The sequence below is a fragment of the Neoarius graeffei genome, chromosome 16, assembly GCF_027579695.1.
Source record: "Neoarius graeffei isolate fNeoGra1 chromosome 16, fNeoGra1.pri, whole genome shotgun sequence".
NCBI classification, from domain to species: domain Eukaryota; kingdom Metazoa; phylum Chordata; class Actinopteri; order Siluriformes; family Ariidae; genus Neoarius; species Neoarius graeffei.
The window spans coordinates 8,263,270-8,283,681 of NC_083584.1; the positions used below are offsets into that span (position 1 = coordinate 8,263,270).

General features: G+C 42.1%; 1 protein-coding gene across 4 annotated transcripts in view; it reads left to right on the forward strand.

The window, feature by feature from the left end:
* The first annotated feature begins 1,143 nt into the window (after nucleotides 1-1,143).
* Nucleotides 1,144-20,412, forward strand: part of tanc2a (tetratricopeptide repeat, ankyrin repeat and coiled-coil containing 2a) — a 307,566-nt gene continuing 288,297 nt past the window's right edge. For all 4 annotated transcript variants that reach the window (XM_060942455.1, XM_060942457.1, XM_060942458.1 and 1 more), the window contains exon 1: nucleotides 1,144-1,365. The gene's annotated coding sequence lies outside the window, so the exon portion shown is untranslated. The remainder of the gene's footprint in view (nucleotides 1,366-20,412) is intronic.

The window sequence follows — 20,412 nt, forward strand, 5'->3', positions numbered from 1 at the left end:
TTTCTATTGTTGCTATGGACTGGCTTGACAACGGGGATATACAAATATCCACTGAGGATCGCATATCAGCAACGCAACGGAGAGAAATCAAATTTCATGGTAAGTGATATAATTTTCAGATATCAGTAAAACTGTATTTAGATAGCTGCTATTTCGTCAGATATCACAGCTGTGTATGTGGTATGAGTAGACAAGTCAGTACGTTAAAAAAAATACATTAGGTATAAAAAGTTGAATCACATTTTGAAAGTAAGACCCTTTTTTGTAAAAGTGTAGTCTGTGGGGTAAAACACCCCCTTAATGGCGGGGTAAATGGCCCCCAGGGGGCATCGTTTCCTTTTATCATAATTACTGTATTTCATACATTTCTGAATAGCAGATACATAGTTTTTAATAACATCTCGCTTACCTGGTTGAGTAAAGCAAGTAATTTGAACTTAATATTAAAAATAATTGAAATTAAAAAAATTGAAATTAAAATGTGAAATATAATAAAATAATGCATCTATTCATTAATTCAGGGATATGTTCTTGTTTCTTTCACATTATAGGCTTAAGTAAACACTTTTGCTATCCAAACAGCTTTTTTTGAGTGAGGGGGCCTATTACCCCACCTCAGGGGGCCTTTTACCCCACTGGGGGGGGGGTAAAAGGCCCCCTTGGCACAATGTTTGTTTTTGTTAAAAAAAATTAAGTATTAACTTTAGGCAAACTTTAGGTGGCATTATTGTTCATGTCACTGTTGTCAAAAACTATGATTAAAACTAAACACATGGTTCATTTCAACTTGGAGAAAAACTGAATTTTCCTTAAGGGGGGCTTTTTCCCCCACTCTACTCTACAGTAGACTTTACACACATTATTATTATTATTATTATTATTATTATTATTATTAACAGCATTCAGCTTGGTGTATATAATATACAACTGCATTAAAAAAAAAACAAAAAAAAAAAACCGCAGGCGCATTGAGGAGATTTCAGTAAGCCCCGCCCACTAGTTTTGCATGAGGAATAGTAGCTGATGTATGAAAGAGCCAATCAGAAGCGCTGTCACAAAACAGGCTACTATAGCCCCGCCCGGGTATGAATAATGCATGAGGCCCCGCCTCCTGTGCGCAGCGCTTGAGAGCGGTGTCGGCGCTGCTCCTGAGTGGCTGGGTGCCGCGGTGCTCGGCGTCGGGTCCTTGTCGGGAGCGCGCGCGCGCGTTCGTTTTGAAGCCTGCGGTCGGTAGCGCGAGCTCGGTGGAGCGGAGCAGCGCGTGAGGGTTTACACTATAATAATCTCCTGGGGAGGAAAAAACAAACAAACAAACAAATACAGATCCACATCCAGAGCCCACGGAGGAGAGAGAGAGAGAGAGAGGTAAGAGCGGGTCTGGCTTTCATTTCCTTACTGGTGTGCGCGCGTGCGCATAGAGATAATGAGATGATATATATATATATATGCATGCATGCATGACTCCTGTCCTCTGCTGCATTGCTCCCAGCATGTGATCACTGACCCTCAGGTCCGACCGGAAGCGCCTTAAGAATGGCACCTTATTAATGTCGCCTTGGAGTGAGCGCCGCATGCGCGCGCTGCTTATCGCAGCTCCACGTAGGCGTTCCGGGGTTTAGTTTTATGAGCAGGAGGGATAATAACATACAGTACAGTGCAGTGCAGTGCAATACAGTACAGTACAATAACTCCTTCCCTTCCTGCTTTACGCACTGGATAGATAGTTATTTGTTTATTTATTTATCCTCATGCTTTACAAACTACAGATAAACATCAACAAGCCCCACTATTATTAATCTGATCCATAAAGATCATAAATAACTGGACGAGTTTCTGTGCGCGAGCTTTTCTTTCTTTCCTTTCATTATTATTAATAAGGTAACCCTTTATTTTTTTTTCTTTATTCTCACGCGCCCGACATTTAGGTAAATCTGCAGCGGGTGCGCGCTCTGATGATGATGATGATGATGATGAATTATTGTTGAAATCAGATTCATCACTTTCACTGCGAGTTCTAAATGAAGGCAGTTTGCTGTAGGTTTCTGCAGGTCTTAGAAATGTAGCCTATAAACCAGGTACCTATAGACACTATTGTCGACCTGTAGTCTCTCTCTCTCTCTCTCTCTCTCTCTCTCTCTCTCTCACGCACACAGACATTTATCATATCTACAGTAGCTATGTTTACATGCAGTCTAATAATGCGTCATCAATCCAACCAAGAGCTCAATCAAAAAAAAAACAAATTTGACTGACTGAGCTGGAGCCTATCCCAGCTGACTACGGGCGAAAGGCGGGGTACACCCTGGACAAGTCGCCAGGTCATCACAGGGCTGACACATAGACACAGACAACCATTCACACTCACATTCACACCTACGCTCAATTTAGAGTCACCAGTTAACCTAACCTGCATGTCTTTGGACTGTGGGGGAAACCGGAGCACCCGGAGGAAACCCACGCGGACACGGGGAGAACAAGCAAACTCCGCACAGAAAGGCCCTCGCCGGCCACGGGGCTCGAACCCAGATCGTCTTGCTGTGAGGCAACAACGCTAACCACTACACCACCGTGCCGCCCTAATAATAATATTAATAATAATAATTCCTATGTCTGATTAATTCCACTATCAGAGAATCATCTAAACAAAGTGTGTCGACACTCCATGAACTAGTATTCCACTCATCACGATATAAGACATCCCCGAAACAACATCCGAGTCCTGTACACAGCATCCAGTCCGATAACTTCCTGTGTGTTTATTCTCCGTGTCAGGTTATGCGATGAAGATCCTCAAACGGTTGACTTGCGATTTAAGAGAATCACCTCACTTCACTTCTTCATCACTGCTTACATCATCAATCATCTAGAAATCAGCTGGGAAAGAAAAAAAAAGCATTTTCATATTCAAATTGTTATCCATTTCTTCATCGTCATCATATCAGAATGTAACGATTATATATCATGCGATGATAAATCACGGTACAAATTTACGACGATTCGAATCGATGAAACAAAAACGATTCGTGATTATTATCAGGTTGCGTAATCTCTCTAGTTTTTTTCTGAGCTGTAATTGCATTGTTTAGACAGCAGAGGGCGCAGTAATGCACAATAGCAATGGGGAATACGTGTGACTTCACTGCAGGTGGAAGTAACACAGCTTTAATGCCGCAAAAACACATTAAATACAGATCTAAAATGTAAGAGTTGTTGTGTGATTGTGTACAAATAGATTTAACAAGAAATCTGAGCTCTTTTTGTATAGAAAGAGAACAGAAAAGAGAAGCAAATGCAGGCAGAGCAAAATGTTCATAAAAGTTTATTAAGAAAAGGCCTAATTTGTTAGACATTTTTAATAAACTGAATATTTTAGTTAACATGCTATTATTTTGCTCCACCCTTTACAAACATGGGTTAATAAGTATTGTTGGTTTATTAAGAAAATGACATAATTTAACAAAAGGAATGTTTAAATTGATAACAGGAAAATAAATGTTGCTTTTTTTGTTATAAAGCAGTGAAACCTCAACGTTCCTGAGACTCCGTCATTTCCTCTAGAGCTGCTTTAGGCATAAATTTGACTCGTATGTGCTCTGGTTTCATCTCTACCTAGAGTAGACATACAATCTCAGGTGCCAAAGTCACGCCCTTTTTATAAAGGCAGTGCTCTAGTGTAGCCTGAGTGATCTGCCTGGACAAGGAGTGTGTTTGTTGTTGATTGAGCACATCACTGTAAAGCCTGTGATGTTGAGGCTAGCAAATGTTGTCGAAGATAGCCAGCAAACACCAAATCCTGCGCTTTATAGATACAGTATCAAAAAATGTGCAAATAATTATTTTAGTACAAAGCTGAATAAGTGAACCGCTCATTAGGAGGCGGAGCTAGCATGTCAGTGCAAACTGTCTTCTCTAAATTAAGCTCGCTTGGAATGTAGTCCACGCATAAGCGTAGCGTTTTATCATTTTTTGGTACCAGACGATGCAGGATGAATGTTGATCAGCACAGTCTCTTGTTACCGAAAGAAGCTGCTGAAATAAATACATGAGTAACAAAGTTTTGGTGCAGGAAACTCGTGAAAAACAAAGGCCGTGAACTAGATCTTTGATTCTTAATAATGGCTAATTCTTGACTCTCCCATTTGGTATTTCTTTACCAATCCATGTACACGCTATGTCACGGTTGCTGTGAAGAGAACCGATGAGGGTTTCCTAGTTCTTGTGCCGTGTGGACAGTTGGCATGTTCTCCTGTAACGACTGGAATAAGCACTTCACAGGCTGCTGTGGAAAAGTGATTAGGGTGGAACGGTGCTGTGGTCAGGCTTTGAGGGGCCTGATTGAAGCACTTGAGTGAAAATTGCTTTCGCCGTGTGTGTGTGCACGTGTGCCTGCACCCTCACCCGACTGTACCATCCATCCTGGTCTGGACGTGTCGGCTGAGGAAATAACCCAATCGTAATTTAGCGCTGCAGATTGATGGTTGATTCGGTGGTGTGTGTGTGTGTGTGTGTGTGTGTGAGAGAGAGAGAGAGAGAGAGAGAGAGAGAGGGAGATCCTCTCAGGATGAACAGTCTTGAAGGTACTTAGCTAAACATGAGTAAATTAGCAGGACCCTTGCGCTTCCACTTGCAGTAGAAAGCAGTGACGAGCATATTTTCTTAAAAGGAGCCTTCGATCTTGAAGACAAATAAGGTTCAATTTAAAAATGAGGCTGTTTGATGGAAGAAGGAGGCCTGGGGAGGACTAACAAACTCCACGCCACTTCAATTCAACTTTATTTTGGTTGTATAGCTCTTTTAATGAAGCAGCTTTCCAGAACCTCAGATGTAGGTCCCTAATGAGCGAGCTAGAGGCAACAGGGAGAGATAAAACTCCCTGAGACGAGACAACACGATTAAGTTGGTGTGTGTGTGATGACATCAGAAGGCTCACAAGGAATGTTGTCAGTATCAGTCATGTCCTGGAGATCTTCCATGAAATCTTGTTGGCGTACTTGCTCCTGATTGGTCCACGGACCCCGTTGACGTTTCGTCTGTAACAGTGTTTATTAATAAATCCCGTAACACATCATCAGAGCAGTTATCAGTCTGTTTAGCGCTATTTTTCAAATTAACTTGATGTGAAATCAATGGAATATCACATAGATACATTTACAGTTTGGTTTGTCGTGATATATGTCTTTGTCTTGGTGTTGTTCCCGTCTCCACCCCCTCGGCTTCAGGCTCGTCATTGGCTTGTTAGCTCATCTAGCCGACAGTTGACGTGCTTATCCCATCTTCTGGGGCCATTATTAAAAAATGTTCTGTTTCCGGTCCACCAGCCGGCTGAGTGCCGTTTGTGCGGTTTAAATTTTTTTTTTTTTAACGCCGGTTTTTCGACATTTTTTTCGGGTTCGTAAATCTAAAATCGAACTTGACATTTCCGCATTCCCAGGGCTTTCCACTAAGGCTCATACTAGCCAGCCATGACAAATAAGTAGCCAGCCGGGGGGAGTAAACACAAAATAAACTCCTGTGCACGCAGTTCCCAGGATTAAATGTATTTTCCACAGACCATTTATTTATTCACTTTACTCAAATACAAAGTAAAATGGCAGTAAATCTTCTTTCTTTTCTTGCGTATTGCGTCATGAGGCGTTCCTGGCTTGTAAATCTCTTATTTTCGGTGCATGACACATTCACGCAGCTGAGCATGCTATGAATTAACAACGACAACGGTCTGCAGTGGGGCTACACAATTACACACTCAGCCAACATTTCTCCATTTGTGTATGAAAATACACTCCAACCACTCAGTTTGGGTTCATTTACAACCAACGGTGTCTTTTGATGCCAGCACGTACGGTAATTGAACAAGAGAAGACTGGTTTACCGGAGACAAAATAAGCGTCATCTCTGGTTCTGTTCCCTCCGACACACTACTGCCTCCGCCGAGTGCGCGCGCACTCTGAACTGAATCAGCTCTGCGCATGCGCCGTGCGGCACAATAAAATGGCAGCCACCATGAAGGAAGGAGATCCGGAGTTTTCAAACATTTGCTTAAGTGTGAAATCGCAAAATGGTATTCTAGCGAACAACAAAATAGTAAAGATTCAGAAAAACAAATCATTCAGTGATCATTTTAATAGTGTAATTTCATCCGAACTAGGCCTAACGCTCGATTTAGAACTACAAAAAGTCCGTGTGTCGGACATTTTAAGTACCTTTGTAAAAGTTTTGCAAATGTTGCAGTCAGCATTTAAAATGCTAACTTAAAGTTTTTGTACAAGTTTCAGTTGATTAAACCGTCATATTTTATTAAATGTGTCTGCTTTTGTAATAAAAAAGTACTGAAAGAAAAAGCAAACACAGGATTGCGATTTCTTATCCATACATCAGTGGCGGCTCCTGAATTTTTTTTCAGGGGGGGCAATTTTCCCCCGTTATGTCTACACGGACCGTAAATGTCCACAGGACTGAAGTAAATTGACCTAGGTAGCAAATCAATTGGCCGAACTTGTTTTTGCCTGGTAAATTCAGATATCAATATAGACAATATCTCTTCTCTCCACTAGGTGGCAACACTAAAGTTAAAGGTGGCAAACTAAGGTAGCCTAGTAAACTAGACCCACCCGCCTAGCGGCCAAAAATATTTTTGCCTACAAGTGGCAAATATTCACATTTAGTCTGGCTTGCCAGGCTAAAACTAAGGAAGATTCATTGTGAAGCCTTCAAAGCAAAACATTTGGCATCACAATCAATTAATATTACATTACTCATTTATTTTCTCATATTATTCCAGTATTCTATAATAAGTAGACACAAATTCTTAATTATAAACATATTCTAATTTCTTCAATTCTAAAGAATGCAATTTAAGTGGCAGGATATAAATCCAAAAGTGTTTATTTAAGTTTTGAAAAAGATGAAGAAAAGCAGAACCATCAAACAAACGTGCAGCTTAATTATGTGTTTTTTTATATGGAATTGCACCATTTTAACAACAAATAATTCTAAATAAATTCTGCAGTTTTTTTTTCCCCAAGAATTCCTCCAGAAAGCCATGCCTTAAAAGGAAATTTAAAGTATTACAAGCATGTCAATGAACACAAAAGGCTTTAGTTATTTAGCTATATACACACACAAGGTTACACAAGGTTTTGTAGTCAGTGCAACTTGGCTTAACAATTTGGAAAAAAGGTAAGGTGCTGCTGGCTCCAATGAACACATACTGTACAATATATAAAAACTGAAAATATGCTTAATTTACACCAAGTCAGAGAGAACTTGAGGCTACTGAAATATTCCAAGCATGGCAATGTTAAACTGCCACTGGTAAAACAAAAACGGCAATGTTAAACTGCCACTGGTAAAACAACTGCCATTGGTAATGTAACACACACACACACACACACACACACACAAACAAGTTTTACCTAGTAAATTCAAATATCAGATATCACTGTACCGTCTGCTGTGCTACTTCCAGGGTGGAAGAGAACGCATGGGGAGCAAAAAACGAGCATTGACTACATCACAGCCAGCTAGCCAAGTTTTCCGGTGGTACCAGTTCTTGTTAAAACCTCTTGAGCAGGTCTTCTCCCCCTTCGTAGACACTTGCTTGATGTTTAAATTCGGTCTAGGAGGTCCTCGCTGTTTGATTGCCGTTTTCTCCTCATTGGTACGACGACTAAAGGGAACTTCTTTCAGAGACGCTATCGTATTGTTGCACTCAACACTCGCCATCTTCTTCATAGAATGTTCACACATTTACCGCGCAAGTTGTGTTTTCCAGCCCAAAATTATGTTCAAAACCCGCCAAAATGCACTAAAAACCAATCTGGCAACACTTGCGCGGCGCAACAGGTGTATGACGTAAGCACGCTGCTTGTGCTAGCATATAAAACCTAATAGAAAATGCATTGGGAGCAGGATTTTCGAAAAAAACGTACGTACCATTAGTGTCAATGGGAGATTTTGGGGCAAATCTGAACCTGACAGAAATCGCCCCAAAAGGGCGTGGCTACACCAGGCGCGACCTTAGCCTGATTGGACAATGACATTACTGTTGGTAGTAGGAGTAGATTAAAAAAAAAAAAAAATCTCCCTCCCTGTTTGGGAGTGCGTCGCCCAAATCGCCCCTATTAACGAGCCGCCAGTGCCATATATATATATATATATATATATATATATATATATATATATATATATATATATAATCCCTCCCTCCTGACTGAACATTTTTTTGCTCACGCGGTGGACAGGAAACGGATTTTTTTTAAGGATGGCCTGGTGTTGTCTGTCTGGCGTTGTCCACATGTCACGAAAATCACTTCTTCTCTCTCAATTCTTCACCGATTTTTATTCTATTTGGCAGGAAGGTAGGTCTGCCTGGGGTGCATATTTAGGTGTCTACCCAAATTTGCATAATTGCAATTAATAATGAAGATATGGAGTAATTAATCAATCCCTGACGAGCAGTTTCCACAGAAATCGCTTCTTCTCCCTCAATTCTTCACCGATTTTGATTCTTTCTCTCATGAAGGTAGGGGGACCGAGGGTGCAGAGAACTTCTACCCAGATTTGCTTCATTACGATTATTAATGAAGTTATGGACTAATTAAGCCTTGATTCAACAGCAGTTCAACAAAAATCGCTTCTTCTCGGTCAATTTCTCACCATTTTAAATTCTTTCTGGTAAATAGGTCAGCATTCCTAGGGTGGATATCACTTATTGTGCCCATAAGGTGGCCTGCTTTTAGATCGTCCCTTCTGGACTCGACGGAGCGAGCTACGCCGTCATTGACGGTCTCGTTAGCGCATTGTGTTCCTGTTCCTTGTTGGCTATAAATTAGATTGTTTAGTTAAACCCGTCTGTTTATGTCGTTAAATCCAAGCTTTGTTCTCCAGCTTTGTGTTGACTTTTATTTCCTGATCTTGACCTTCTACAAGTTCACGCACTTGCATCCTGCCTCTCGCTCCTACGGTAATCACTTGTAATCAGGTACCGGTACCGCTGTGAAATGATCTGACTGCAATCAGTGGACTCGGTCTTCTAGTTCGTGTGTTGTGTAGCAGTTGAGGATTTTGTCATCAGACAAGCGACAGGAGAAAATCGCAGGTGTTCACGTGGAGCTGATTGTACGAGGATAATTACAGTCGCTTAGCTTCAGCGACGGATGTTTTGTTTGTTTTGTTTATTTATTTATTTATTTATTTATTTATTTTGTTGGTAATTCTTTTAATGACCCACCTGGATCCGGTGTCTTAATCACAGAAATAACGTTTTTAAACATTTCAGTCTTCAGCCTTATCTTCTTTTTGTTTTTCCTGCTGACTCTAAAAACTACACCAGATGCTTCATTTCCACGACCCCCAGCAGCGGCAGCTCGACTGTCTGAAAAGCTATTTTTGGGATCCCCCCCCCGTCCTGGTCTTGCAGGTGGTGTGCACGCAGACATTCTGCCTCCTCGCAAGTCTGATTTCCTTATTTCCAGTTTTATCGAGTCATGGTTCATGGACATTCCAGGAAGAGAAACCTGATCCTAGAGACACGAATTCCTGGGAGTGCAGGTGGGCCTCAGACGGCTTATCTCTACAGATGGATGGATGGATGGATGGATGGATGGATGTTTGCTGCCCCGCATACGTCCCTATCATGCAGGATTTATCTCCGTCAGGGCAGAACATACAGACATGAGATGGATTTTTTTCACATCCCTGTCGGCTGTATTTGATTATTTGTCATTACTGCGTCACTCTGCTTCATGTCGATGATGAAGAGTGTTCTGAGGAACCCTGTGGTTGGAGCGATGCTGAAACACTGATCTGTTTTCATTTCGGAATAAATGTGATGACGTGTGAGGAACCTCTGTGAAGTCTAGTTAAAAACATTTTGAATATTGTGATGGGAAAGTGCTGACTTTGACATTCTGACTTTTTTTTTTTTTTAACACTAGCCACATAATTGCTAGCTACAGTATCTCTCAAAAATGTGATGGTGCATTTTTTTTTTTTTTTCTTAACCAAGAATGCTTTAGAACAGAATTGTTGAAACGCTTTCAATATGCAAACATTAAACAGCTAGCTAGCTACGTATGTCACCAGGCAGCAAGCATGAGCGTGGGTGTCTTTGAGTCCATATATGGAGCAGGCTTGGACTACTCGAGTCCGACTCGTGCCCTAATTTTAAGGACTCGTGAATTGACTTGGACTTGAGCACTGATGACTCGGACTCGCGTTAACTGCAGTTGGACTCGTAAATTGGAGACAAGGACTCAGATTTTCTCTTTATTTTTTGTAACATGCCATAATAATTTGGCATAAGATATTTATATCTACGTTAACTTTGTACTAATTTCGTGCTGGAATGTCACATCTGCATGCCTTGGCGCGTGCATCAGATAGACTCTCGGGCGCGCTCCGGACAGCACGTGTGCCAAGCGGACTCTTGCGTGCACCGTAAACGACTCGCACTTGCACAGGATTAAAGTGCAATCAGTGCGCCTATATAAAAACTGTGAAAACACACTTACTTTGCGAAGTATTGAGTTGTGTTGCTGACACATTACCGAGCCTTATTTCCTTGTTTGGTTTCCTGATCCCTGATTTCCTGTTTCTCGTCTTTGATTCTGCCGAGTCTACGATAGCCTGTTTGTGTCTCGCGTGACCTATCGCCTGTTTCACCGTTTTACGATTTTGCCAGCCGTTCTGGATTGTTGGTTTTCACTTGTATTAATAAACACACCTTCTGCACTTACATCCGTCTCCCAAACATCTCTGACAGAATACTTCACACTCCCTGGGAAAGAGAAGCACATTCACCTGTTCATACGGCATGTTCAGGAACAAACTAATGTTAATGGCGCTAAAACAGCCACCGTCACATGGTGCGGTTGGAGTCTTGGACTCAACTCAGATCAATAGTGGACTCGACTCATCTCATTATCTGTAGCCACTTTATCCTGTTCTACAGGGTTGCAGGCAAGCTGGAGCCTATCCCAGCTGACTATGGGCGAAAGGCGGGGTACACCCTGGACAAGTCGCCAGGTCATCACAGGGCTGACACATAGACACAGACAACCATTCACACTCACATTCACACCTACGCTCAATTTAGAGTCACCAGTTAACCTAACCTGCATGTCTTTGGACTGTGGGGGAAACCGGAGCACCCGGAGGAAACCCACGCGGACACGGGGAGAACATGCAAACTCCACACAGAAAGGCCCTCGCCGGCCCCGGGGCTCGAACCCAGACCTTCTTGCTGTGAGGCGACAGCGCTAACCACTACACCACCGTGCCGCCCGGACTCGACTCAATTTTTTTTTTTTATGACTTGGACTTGAACACTGGGGACTCGAGACTGGACTCGGACTTGAGGTTTAGTGACTTGACTACAGCACTGATATGGAGTCGACTGTGGTTGTTTTTACGCTATAGCTGTGTAACAAGCTGTGTTTCCGTTGACCTGCTTAATGCACAGTTTGAAATTGTGAACTAAAAATTGAGTAATTGAAAAACGTGATTTTTCTTTGAAAAACTCTCAAATGTCAAAGTTTTCAAGATCACATGGTGATTTTTCAAACGATTTGATAAAGCAGTATTTCACAAAATTGAAACGGAAACCCATTTTTTTGCATCCGAGTGTTTCTGTGAAGACTGAGAAACGTGTCCCAGAGCCGTCTTTAGGCCTGCGTAATGTGGAGAGAGCTAAAACCTGTATACAGCGAGAACTCCGTGGGGCCTACTGTAGAAAAATTCAGCAGACCTCTCTGACATTTTGAAATACGCAAGTGTGAAAATGGCCAATTTGACTCGTCCCACCTGCAACCTTGGTTTGAACGGACAGTGTTCTTTCTCCACTGAAAGCCAGCAGACAGGATTTAACCCTCTGTGCATGTCATGGGTGTGTGTAAAGAAAATACAACGAAACTCGATGCAGCTTTTAATCGTTTCAACTACAGATCAGCCAAAGTACACTACTGTTCAAAAGTTTGGGGTCACCCAGACAATTTTGTGTTTTCCATGAAAAGTCACACTTTTATTTCCCAGTAAGTTGTAAAATGAATAGAAAATATAGTCGAGACATTTTTCTGGCCATTTTGAGCATTTAATCGACCCCACAAATGTGATGCTCCAGAAACTCAATCTGCTCAAAGGAAGGTCAGTTTTATAGCTTCTCTAAAGAGCTCAACTGTTTTCAGCTGTGCTAACATGATTGTACAAGGGTTTTCTAATCATCCATTAGCCTTCTGAGGCAATGAGCAAACACATTGTACCATTAGAACACTGGAGTGAGAGTTGCTGGAAATGGGCCTCTATACACCTATGGAGATATTGCACCAAAAACCAGACATTTGCAGCTAGAATAGTCATTTACCACATTAGCAATGTATAGAGTGGATTTCTGATTAGTTTAAAGTGATCTTTGTTGAAAAGAACAGTGCTTTTCTTTCAAAAATAAGGACATTTCAAAGTGACCCCAAACTTTTGAACGGTAGTGTAGGTGTCCCACAAAGTATAGTTGCGGTCAACTCTGTGACTGTGCTGAATTCAGCCCCAGCGTTGCCACGGTTACTCAGATACAAGGTTTGCCTGCCTCATGTTATCTGGCAGGGCAACAGAACAACATCTCGTACGCATGATCCTGTGTACTGCTTTTGTGTGTGTGTGGAGTTGAGTGTGTAAAAATTGAAGCATACCTTTTTTACGTGTCAACTCTGTGACGGGGATTACACCTGCATGATGAACTGTGGTAAGTAGTTAGGATGATGAAACAAAGTGGCAGCCCACTCCCTTCACGCACATGACCCTGGGCGACAATAGGTTGATACCAACGGACATGGCCAAAGAGTTGACATCCCACAAAATTATGTATGTGATTAGTGTTGTATTCTGAAAAATATCAACACGTTTGAGCGCGGCTCTGCTGTGGACCTTTCGCTTGGGATGTGAGACTACCATTTGGCAATATTTATACCAAAACCCGACATCATTCATTTTTGCCAAATTGCCCACCGCAAATTTCTCCAGGGTTTCCCATACATAGACCATTGTGTGGCGCAGCGCCACACAATGGATTCCTATCGCCACATAATCAGACTCGTGATTTTGAAAAAAAAAAAATTCCGTTGCGTATCATTCCGTTCATTCATAGTGCTCTTTCTTCTCATTCACGCGCACCCACACACAGAGAGGGAGCGACGGAGAGGCGTGTACACAGGTCTGCCGTTGCACATGTACCCGGTGTCACGGTCTAATCGTGCGCTGGTATAAATTTACCATGCGCATGCGCAGACCGCTTTATTTTATTTATTTATTTATTTTTCTTTCCCCGGTCAATTTCCGGTAAGTCTAGACTGGTGGTAAATTCAGACCGTGACACCGGCCTTATTGCATTATCCCGTTTATCCCGCTTCAGCATTCATGCAAGTTATTAATAATGGTTTGACATTCACAATAAATAAGGATTTCCCACTAGCCTAAATAAAATGTTGTTTTACTCGCAGGGATGCCTAGTTGATGCTATCTGAAGCATAAAATCTGAATATTTTAAGAAACAATGCGGTAGTTGAGAGAGGCTACTGTAGGATGCCCATAGGCTATTAATAACTTCGTATTTATTTGACTATTATAATTTTATCGACTCTCAGTGTTTGCTGCTTTAACCCAGATGAGTATTGAAAAGTTTTTTTCTGAATTGCGAGCGGGATTTCTCAGCTATGAATAGCGTAAGCACATAGAAATTCAGTATTCCTTTGTATATTTTTTTGATGTAATGGAAATTTTTAGTGCTTTGATGATGAAGAAAATGTACTTTTTTATCCATAGATTAAAATAGACCTCAGGAATAGGCTCCAAGGGGAACACCTGGCAGCCTGCTTACGAATCTCCATAAATGGTCCTGAACCCAGTGACCTTCCCTTACGATAGGGCACTTGAGGTTTTTTTTTCAGGAAGCCACGCAGAATTAAATGTTCTGATAGGGCATGCAGGCTTTGCACCAATTAGGGTAATGCTTTTTCATTATTGTTAGTTGCCTTGGTGTTACCTTAAGTGGTTTCTTACATCTAATTATGATATTTTATTATTATTTTGTTACATTATACTATTTATTTCATTTTAGTATTGGTTGAGGTAAGTGTTGAGTTCAATATTTAAAATAAAAACCTCCAGCTTATTTTTTGCAATTTATTCCTTGAATGTCAACTAAAGAATGATTGAAAGATTGCCACCAAAAAGGCAAAAAACTAAGGTAAAAAAACTTCAATTTTGGTGAGTAATTTTCATAAATTTAAAAGACAGGTTTTCCACCAACATCAAGCCCAGCAAACTAATGGCCTGCCCTGTAATGTAAAGTTGGGTCGAGGAATGAAACCAGGCAGGGTTCTGGGAAAAATTGTTTTAGCTGTCTTCTCTTAAAGAACTTAAAATAATTTAGATTGAACTGAATAATCTCAAATGTTTCTTGTAGCTTTAAAATAGTTCCAGCAGGTGACTCTGAAGAAAAATACTGTGTGTTTGAACACCGCCCGCTGTAAACACTTTGCATACACCCCAATGACTGACACCACCGCGCACGATTCCCTCATCGGCACAGTGGAGCACCACAAATTGCTACCTGGTCTGTGGGAAACACTGTTCTCAGTATTCACAAACACTTAAGTCACGTCACATGACATGAAGAGCAAATGGAAACGTGTCCTTTCTTTTAAAAAAAAACAAAAGCGTGCTCTCTATAAAAACTATCGTGAGAGAAAATCCAGCTTTAATCATGTAACATCAACGTTTAAAGCTAGACTGCCTTTCAGATTTTAAGTGTAGGCCATAAAAAGAATTTTCCCGACACCCAATTATTTTTGTTTAGTGACCAAAAGCTACTGAATTCGAATCACAGACTTCCAATTTTATTAGTTTTTTTTTTTTTTTTTTAAATAGAACAATTAATGAACTGAGAGCCACGTGGCCCTAAATTATCCGCTATTATTTCCTGCTTCACCATGACCCGATTCAAGACACTACATCATGCATCACGTGGTGGGCTTTCCCCGTTCACGCAAGGCATTGTGGGATACAAATTTGAAGCAGGAGAGAAAAATGGAGGACGTGAGTGTGCGAATGAAACGTGAAAGAGCGACTACAGTAACGGAAAGAAAGTGAGAAGAAAAGACATTATGTTCTATACGAAGGAAAGGAAACGCAGGACCAAACTAATAAATATTGGCGCTCAGCGAGCACCTCGGTGTGATCAGCTGTTCGTTTAGCGACAGAATGATGGAACTGTCAGTGCACGCTCAAAGGGAAACCTGTAGATGGCAGTAATGCAACACTGTGGATGCCAGCTGCCGTAAAACCCAAAAGAAGAAGAAGGTAAACCTGCGCATGCGCACACGGAGTTCCTCTGTCTGCTTGACTGCGCCAAGCGAGCGATTTCATGCACATTATTTGCTTTAATCCCCTCAAATTAAATAACTTCCCAGCCACAGAACAGAATGGCCTGATATTTTTTGAGATATTACAGAAATAAACATACATCACAATGACCACATTTCAGACGGAACTAAATTTTACTGATTTTATGAAATCGAAAGGCCGTCTCACTTTAACAAATTGTGGTTTGTTCGTTTGTTTTTTTTTTGTTGAATTTGTAAAAAAAAAATTGGCTACATTCTATTTTTGGGAAATAAAATTGTGATTAATTTTCTCATTAGCGAATTTGATTCTATTATTATTATTATTATTAATAATAATATTAATAAGAAGAATCAAATAAGTTACATTTCTATAGCACCTTTCTCAAACTCAAGGTCACGTTCCATAGGTCAGAGAAAACAACAACAAAAAGAGTTGGTAAAGAGTGGTGAGTTTATGCAGTGGTGGTGGAGGAGGAGGAGAGTTCATGAAACAGAAAGATTTTGAGATGAGATTTGAAGAAAGGAAAAGAAGAGCAGTCATGGTGGGGTTGAGGGTGGGTCTTCCAGAGCTTGGAGGCCATAGCGCTGAAGGACCTGCCACCCAGGGTAGAGAGTCTGGTGCAAGAAGATTCTGGCTAGAGGATCTGAGAGAGCGGGATGGAGTGTCGGGGTCAGAAGGTCACAGATGTAAGAAGGAGTAAGGTTATGGAGGGCTTTGAAGGTGAGTAGTATGATTTTCTATTTAATTCTGGACAGAACAGGTAGCCAGTGTAGCTGAGAGAGAATGGGGGGATATGAGCAGATGGTTTGGTATGAGTCTCGCTGCAGAGTTCTGAATGGATCGTAGCCTTTGAAGGGATTTAGTCAGGAGGCCAAAGAGACGGGAGTTACGATAATCTGAGCGGGACATAATGAAGGAGTGGACCGAAGTTTGAGCGATCAACGTGTAAACCTGTTGATTTTATTTTTTCAAAAATATTTACTTCATCTCATCTCATTATCTGTAGCCGCTTTATCCTGTTCTACAGGGTCGCAGGCAAGCTGGAGCCTATCCCAGCTGACTACGGGTGAAAGGCGGGGTTCACCCTGGACAAGTCGCCAGGTCATCACAGGGCTGACACATAGACACAGACAACCATTCACACTCACATTCACACCTACGCTCAATTTAGAGTCACCACTTAACCTAACCTGCATGTCTTTGGACTGTGGGGGAAACCGGAGCACCCGGAGGAAACCCACGCGGACACGGGGAGAACATGCAAACTCCGCACAGAAAGGCCCTCGCCGGCCCCGGGGCTCGAACCCGGACCTTCTTGCTGTGAGGCGACAGTGCTAACCACTACACCACCGTGCCGCCATATTTACTTTTATTTCAGAATTTTTTCTGCATTCTCTGGCGAAAATAAACGAGAAATGAACTGGAATTGAGGTTGTTGGAAAAGTGGGTGGTTACTGGACAGATTGGAATGTGGGTGTGTCTTTAACACCATATTTGGAAACCCATATTTATCTTTGTCCAATAAGTTAGTCAAAATGTAAGTATAAAAAAGTAATTTTCCATTTTATCTTTTTGTTAAAGTGTCTTTAGTTAAAACTCCAGTAAATGTAAAACATATCACGCGAAACATTTTCTGTAAACGTGACCTAATCCTGTTTCTTAAATGAAGCATTTTAAATTGAAATCCAGGGCTCCTAATGACTGTCAGAAATGTAATGGTTAAAGAATTTGGTCGCAGAGCCTTTAAAGGTGGTATGATTCCAGATTGATTTGCCCAAGATGGCCACGCCTCCCTGTAACATTCTAGCGTTGAGCTACACAGAGAAATTCATCCGTTCATTCGTACGTTTGTGTTTATAGATGACAGGAAGTACCAGTGCAGCCTAATTTCTCATCAGACATCTGTGTGACATCAGTGAACAAGTGGGCGCGGTTCAAGAAAGGAAAAACAAAGTTGCTTATTGCACCTTTAACACGCCTTTAAAGGTCCCATGGCATGGTGGTTTGTTGATGCTTTAAACGGGCTCGTGGAGGTTTCCGGATGTTATATCCGCAGCCTTTCTCGAAATGAACCCTCGGCACGTAAATATAGCCTCCTGGGAGAAAGCCCCATTTCAGCGCTTTTCCCAGTGCGTCGTTTTGCGAATGAGGAGCAGGAGGCGGGGAAGGGTAGAGGGTGGGGGCGGGCCATGGGGGGAGGGGCTTGACCAAGCTGCGCGCACACATACGCGCTGCTATCAGCGCCTGTAGCCACGCTGCTAAGACAAAACCCCGTTCTCCCTCGGACTCCTTTCGTAAACTCAACGTGACACAGAGAACAGAGAGTGAGAGTGTTCGGAGTGGTAGTTTACGAACGTATAATACCCTAGGCTTGAACACGCACTCCATAACCAAAGAGGATAGAAGCAGCAACTACAGCAACATATCGCTTATCCAACAGAAGACATGCATTGCGGAGCAATAGTCAAACATAAGCTCATAAGTTAGTCAATTTCCAGACTAAACTCAGTTTAACAGAGCATGCTGCATGCTCTTTAGTTTTGTAGCGCAGAGTACCTGGCTAACTGCAGGAAGCGGTTAGCTGCACAGCTAATGTAGCCATTGCAAGGCTAACGTGGCACCGATTTTAAAACACGGCAAAACAACTTAACAGTTATACACTTACTTGTTCGGTGTTTGTTGCTGATGCGGCAGGGATGCTTGGTACGGACCCAGGCTTCAGTGACAGTTGATGTGCAAAACCTGCCCTGTACTGTCCCAAGTTGTGGAAACATTCCTCAGGAAAATGCTTCCGACAAACATACACCGTCTTAGGTAGACTCGACGGCGTATTATTGGATTAAATAAAATTAAGCCACTGCGTCTTCAGGGGCTCTCCCGTCGGCAGTAAAAACAGACTCTTTTCTGTGTTGTCACATCCATGTACAGCTCAACTTCCACGTTTCGCTCGCTTAGGTGATGCCATGTTGTTGTGTCCTCCCTCTATGGTCTCCTCACTACAACTGGGCGGGGCAATCCATACAGTGGGTGGGAATCCAGAGGGGGGGCGTGGGGATCATCTCTCTTGCTGACGTAGTAAAGGGAAGAGCTTATCAACGCGCCGTTTTGACGCGCCATTCTCAAATGTTGGGCATAGTTTGGTTTACACATTATGAAATTTCTAGCCACTGGGGTGACTTAAGAAGGTCAGAGGAACTCATTTTAACGTTAAAAAACCTCAAAGTGAAAATTTCATGCCATGGGACCTTTAACAGAGTCCCTTTTTCTGAAGCGTTTAAGAGGACATATTTGTTATTTTTACACACACTGTTCCTACCACAACCGGTTAGTTGGCTTCAAGCAGGTTATTAAGGGTGATGGCTTGCCAAAGGCCACCCCACACACACACACACACACACACACACACACACACACACACACACACACACAGAGGAGTGATTTGTGTTTGGGGTTTAGTAATTCCCTCCTGCAGTCGGCCGAACTCTCACTCACGCCACCTCTAATGGAGAATGTGACCTGAAAGCTTAGATTCAATCTGACAACCTTCCTCTCTCTCTGTCTCTCTCTCTCTCTCTCTGTCTCTCTTTCTCTCTGTCTGTCTGTCTGAAAGTGCTTCCTGTGTGTTGCACGCTCTAATGCGGGTATTGCAGCAGCTTAAGAGAAGGCTCAAACAGACGGGAAAACACGGCTTCACGTTTCCTTTCATGCTCCGTCCTCTCACTTCCATAACACTGATAAACTGCTGTGTGGATTAGAGATGGTGTTTTCAAAAAAAATAAAAATAAAAAAACTAACTGTTTGACATCCATCATCATCATCATCCATCTCTGGAAAGAGTTGGCTAATTATTATTTATATTTAGCAATTATTTGACGAAGGCAAAGTGAATATTGGTGACGAATATCCGAAAGTTGAGGTGATTATTCACCGATGTTCACTGTTTCTGAGGGAGATAAATGCTTCAGTATAAATGCATGGGGTTATTTTTAAAAAAATTTAAAATCCTATTTAAAAAATCATTTCTTTCAATCTTCAAAAGTGTCGTGTAAATATAACGAGACCGTCGATGAGGGCGTCGCTCACTCCGGCCCCGTCTAGTCCAGAAGGAATGATCTAAAGTGGGCCACCTTATGGGCGCAATAAATGCTGTAAGCTACGGTATATAGAAGTGATATCCACCCTTAGCCTGGCTAACGCGACTTCAAAGCTCTGCGAGCATTTGGTCTGGCAAAGACATTAAGCCCAACCGTTTCCCAAAGCGCATGGTTGACCCACCTCCCTGAAATGCCTGTTTGCTACTGGTCGAAGCCAGAAAAGGCTGTGACGAAGCTTAAACCAATCACATCACTCTTTCCTCTGACATATGTGACGCGACGGAAACTGCTTGAGTAACAGGAAGAAGATAAATACCTCCAGGGCTGCTCTTTGCTCCGTTTTCAATGAGAACTTCCCGTTGAATGCTTTCAATACAGCATCTACCGCTGTGTCAAAGGCTTGCCGCTGCTCCATGTTCGTAATGTTTCTAGTGAATGAAGTGCTTCCGGCATAGATTCTGGAAACAATCTATGGCTTCCGGTCGCAGTTCTACTACGTCACTGCCTTGAACACGCCTCTACCCAGGGCCGTTGGAGATGCTCAAAGTTGATTGGTTCCCGATTTTTCGGGAGCTTGGAAGAGCTGGAGCGTCACACTTACGACGGGTGGGCCCAGGCTAATCCACCCTAGGAATACCGACCTGTTTACCAGAAAGAATCCAAAACGGCAAGGAATTGACCAAGAAGGAGCGATTTTTGGTGACCTGCTCATTAAAGCTTAATTAGTCCATAACTTAATAATTGTAATTAAGCAAATCTGGGTGGAAGTTCTAGGTCCCTCTGCCTTCATGAGAGAGAGAGAATCAAAATCGGTGAAGAATTGAGGGAGAAGAAGCGATTTGTGTGGAAACTGTTCGTTAGGGATTGATTAATTACTCCATATCCATTATTAATCACAATTATGCAAATCAGGGTAGAAGCTATT